Source organism: Pteropus vampyrus, unplaced genomic scaffold (genome assembly GCF_000151845.1).
Source record: "Pteropus vampyrus isolate Shadow unplaced genomic scaffold, Pvam_2.0 Scaffold431, whole genome shotgun sequence".
Classification (NCBI taxonomy): Eukaryota; Metazoa; Chordata; class Mammalia; order Chiroptera; family Pteropodidae; genus Pteropus; species Pteropus vampyrus.
In genome coordinates, this window is record NW_011889212.1 from 290,342 (window position 1) to 295,847 (window position 5,506).

The window sequence follows — 5,506 nt, forward strand, 5'->3', positions numbered from 1 at the left end:
AAAGAGATCTGCTAGCCTCTAGAAATAGTTATTTCTATTGGTTCTATTTGGTTAGATGGCAACACACAGGTATTAACACACAAGATGTATAGTAAGTGTTGATGAACACACAGATTCAATAAGATATAATCTCAAATACTAAAAATAAATCTAAAGGATTAAAATCAACTCATTTGTGAATGTTTATTCCTTATTATACAAAATAAGAAGTAAATGTAGTCAAAATAACATTTATCAGCTACCATCTATTTATTTATTTACTTACTTACTTACTTACTTATTTAGTAAAAAGCTTTCTTTTGCTCCAAAAGAAAACAGGGAAGAGCATGTATAGACAATTAAGACTGGTATGTATCTATTCAATGACACTCACAGAGTGCTTATCAATAACCAGTGTTCTAAACATTATTTCCTACATAAACTCATTTCTCACCCAAAAATAACAAGATAGTTACAGAATCATCTGCATTTTACAGGTGAAAGATTTATTGGTGAAGCCTTGATGAAGCTACTTGCTCTTGATCACTAATTATAGAAATCACTAGTTTGCCTTTTCTATGTTTAAAATGTGATTAACAACACTTTCCTCACATTGTTTATGAGGATCAAATAACTTCCTATTCAAATGGCCTAGCTTATAACTTGTTCCATGGTTGTTGTCTCCAAAACTTCACTCCCTTTACCCTTTTCCAGAATATTCGTTACAAGATAGAATTAGACATTTTTCTTCTTTTCTCTGAGCTGTAGTAACACAAACTTCCAATTTATCATGCATGTAATTTATTCCAGCTTCCCTTATTAATTAATGATCAGGAAACAATATCCCAATTTATATGAAATTAAAGATAATATCAAATATCCATACAACATTTCCTATATTCTAGGTACTGTTCTAAAATATTTACATATATTAACTCATTTCAAACTTTTTCTATAGGCAATACTATTAGGGGTCTCATTATAGAGATAAAGAAACAGAGTCACAGAGGATTCAGAGCACTTGCTCAAGGTCTTGTGTGGTGGATATAGAGTCTAGATTCAAATGCAGACATTTGGGTCCAGAGTTCTATGTATCTAAGTACTATATCATCTGCTTATATATATTTATGCCACTAAAAAGAAGCAGTTTATTGAGGTACTGCCTAGTCCTTTCAGTGTTGCCAGAACCTGTCAAATATCATCTCTAATATTTATAAACACATATAGGAGAACATGTTTAACCCTATTTTTACATATGGATCTGAACCACAAATAATTTAAAAGACTTGCCAAATGCTTGAAATGCTCATAATTAAAAGGCTATAGCAAAAAGGTAGAGAGGAAATAAATAAATTAAAATGGAAATAAGGAAAAGATAATTCATGCCCCACTCATATCCTATATACAGTTTCCTCTCCACACAAATCACACAAACACACAATCTCTTTTAAGGTCATAGCCATCTGAATAAGAAATACCAGTATGTTCATCATGAATCTGAGGCATTTGTCATTTTAAGTGTTTAAGATATATGGCAAATATTTTGAAGGGACTAGATAAAAAGCATATTCTGAACAAACTGAACCTATCACTTCCAAAGTTAGCTCCACTGTTCTTCCATTCTTTCATTACCTCATTTACAGCATTTGTTAGAGACATATATATAAAGGATTCATTATGTGTCATTGTTTTGTAATAAAAAGAATCTTTTCGTCATTTTGTATCATTGGAGATTTCCAGAAGAGCAATACCTATTATGATCACAGTTTCAATAAGACAACCAGAGTATTATCCAGACATTGATATATGGGAAGCAAAGCCAAGAAGAGTGTACTGCCCAGAATAAAAAAGTAATAGAAGGAGCAGTACAATATGAGGAAACAGAGGGATCCCAGGAAGATATAGTAAACATTGGTAAGGAAGAGAAGCTAAGAAAAATACTTTTTTTTTTTTTTTTGTGGAAGACACTTTCTGAAGTGTCCAAAAGAAAAAAGTCTTTTTTCTATAATATTCTGGCCTGGTACTGGAATAGTAAATACTCTAAAAAGGTATGATGTGGACAACAAAGATGTGAAATTAGAGTTAAATTAAGGAAGCAAAAGATTCTGTGACTTATCAGTGTAAGTTCCAATGGAAGATTCTTTTATGAAATAAAATTTTTGTATTCTTAAATAACATCTCTGAAGATTGGAAATATAGGCAATAGTCTGAGGAATCTAGAAAACAATGTTTTCCCTTTTTCATCATACCTATATGCAATAAATTCTCAATAAATAAGAAAATTACTTTAGCTAATAGATGCAGAGTTCATTAAAGGAGTTACCTTTCTGACTTTTTGTAAGTTTTTTTTTTTATTGTTGTTTTTAGGGGGGAAAATGATATCATATTCTGTACTTAAAAATAAAATAATTAAGGAATTATATCTGTCAATTCAGATAATTGTATTCTTCAATAGGTCTTCAGTAGTTGGTTAAGTAGAGACACAGTAATATGAATAACCAAGAAAAAATAATTGGAAGACATACAGAAAAATGAAATTTTATAGCTGTCTGTCTTACATCATTACTATTTAGTGAACTGTCTAGATCAAAACTTCTGAATAGCAACCTCCTCTCTTCCTCACACATTAAAAAAAAATACAATTAATTCGAGTTCTTCAGTATCTTTAAAATTGGTACATTTGTTCCATCTTAATAGGGCTAGTTTAGACCCTCATCACTCGTGGATTTATTAGAGCACAGTACTTTGCAGTGCTTAAAAGCATGAGCTCTGCAGTGATACTAAGTGTACTGAAACCAGTTTCATGGCTTATTCACTCTGTAATCAAAGGTAAGTAGATAAGCATTTTCATCTATAAATAAAATATAGAAAATAAAGATAAAAATCTTAAATATGTTGTTAGTTTTAAAGATAATTCTTTAAAACATGTTGAAGCTAGTCCAAAGATACTATGTTATCCATCATTCTTTAGATATCAGGAGACTGGTTTTTCTAAATGCACACCAAAAGGTCAGGATGAAATCCCAATGTTTTTCTAGTGTTATATGGCCCTTCCTAAATGTGATCCTATTCTTTCCCTAAGCTTCAGCTTGTCTTCCTTCTCCAAAACTTATCCTGTATCTCTTCTCTTCCTCTCCTATCCCTCTTCTTTTCCTTTGCCCATCACTGTGAAATAAGAATGTACTGTGAATTAGGACATAGGAAGACTCACCAGACTGAGTACCAATATGGAATCCTGTCTCTGTCTTGTTTTGACCTGCTCAGTTGTTATGAGGGCACTGTTCCTTGCCTGGAAGGGCTTTCAACAGAATATCCCCTAGAGCTGGTTTTGTAAAGGACACAAGGTCTCTGAAGATTTTAGTCTCTTAAGTAGAGAGCCTTAGAGGGCACTGGCTTCTAAGGAAGTCCAAAGAATGAAGTATAGGGTAGGAAGATGACAGATTTAGGAGGTCCCAGTAGTTCTCCTTCCACTCATGGATACACCAATTTAACAACCATTAATAGATGAAAATATCTTTGTGAGAGTTCCAAATGAGAGTTTACGAGACCCCAGTAGGACATAGAACAAGAAAAGACAGATTAGAAAGGATAGAAAGTAAAGTTTTACTTTACTTACATCACCTCTCCTCCAACCTGTCACTGCTCTGCACCCAGAGAGATTCTCTCTGCCTATAAATTCTCCCATGGGGGAGAGAGAAAGCAAGCTCATCCTTGAACGTGTGTGTGTGTGTGTGTGTGTGTGTGTGTGTGTGTGTGTGTGTTGTATACACACATATATAACATGTATTCACACACATAGTCAATTCTCATTCTCAGTTCTGTTCTATAAAGTCACTGTGAACAGTGAATTAGAAAGGATGAAACTATTGCTCCTCCTGGAAATACAGAGTTAGGTTTCTGAGAATCTCTTGGCACAGCATTTTTGTTAATCAACCAATACGTAACCTCGTTTTATTTGTGTTTCCGCTTAAAGATACTGCATTTAATCCATAGTTCTTACAAATGACTAATGGTATAGTCCTTAAACGATTACAAGCCATAAGCTTTGGAGTCCAGTTGCATTAATATGTTCATTCACAAACATTCTTATACAATAAGCCAGTCTCATCAGCGTTGAAAACTCGCTCTTCCACAGAATCCTTTTCTTGTGTACTTTCTTGTAACAGGCATTTTAAAAATTCTTCTGCAGCCTCCTGATAAGCAAAAACAGCCTCAACTGTAACTATAACATTTTTCAAGACTCGTTGCCTTTTGAAATGTGCTAGCTAGCCAGCACAGCCCAGAAGAGGTTGACTTTTTTTTTTGACTCTAGGTGAAAGTAATATAATTATAAGTATCTTTGACCTCACAACAATGTGGAGCACTACATTTTTTTATTAATTGTCATCTCATGAATCCACAAATGTAACCTTCTTTTCATCATTTTCATTCCTTTATCACATACTACAGATGTTACTTTAGTACTTTCCAGAGTGTCTTCATATTCAGATAGGTGAATTCTCTCTTCCTTTGTCTGGGTGTACTATATTTTTGATTTACAACCAACAATGTTATAACTCCTACTTGAAAAAACTTTTTCTAACAGAGTTATGTTCTCCACAAGATACATCACAACCTTCTTGCACTTAGGAACACTAGAAAAGTATTTTATTCCAGTGCATTTTATAAATAAATAAAAAATATCTATTTAGTCTATTGCATTTCAGCTCTATACTTGGGGGTCATTTTAAACAACAGAATCATCAACAAAAGCATGAAAATAAGAAAAACATGAATAGAACACAAAAATGTCACTTGTTTACAGCCAAAAATGAGAAGTCAGATATCACTTTATTCAAACTCAGCTTGGAATATGCTTGTCAGGCAACTCAAATTTTTCCCAGCTCTTTACATATCTTCAAATGACTATTAAAGTGCCACAGGCATTTATTTGGCTTTACAAACAAATTTTAGGGAGTAGACAAATTTGTAAATATAGAATCCCCATATAATGGGGCCCCACTGTATATATGTAATTTACACAAGACTTAAGACATACATAAAGAACATAATTAAATGTAAAAATAAAATGATAAAATTTCAAGTTCTACAATCTAAAAATTAGTGACATTGACACAATAATGATTTTAAAATTGTTCAAGTTCTTCAAGGAGCCTAGAATACCTTCAAATGGCTGAGAGGATTGTATGTTTAAATATGTCAAATTTTCCACATTCATATTTAGATACAATTCAATTTTTATCAAAATCTCCCTTTTATATAATATAATAAATTTTCTGTGAAGTTTATTCTGATGAATTATGAAAATAATTAAGGTATATGTCATAACATAAAAAAGTTATGGTATAAAATTTTTAATTCTAATATGATTTAAATATTCAAAATTATACAAATAATAAAATCATAGAACAAAATTAAACCAAATCAAGTTAACATTATAATCAATGTTAGTTTTTTCTTTATGTTTTTCTATATTAAAAATAAAAAGGCATTGTTTAAAATGAAGGGACTAGAGACTATTTTTTCT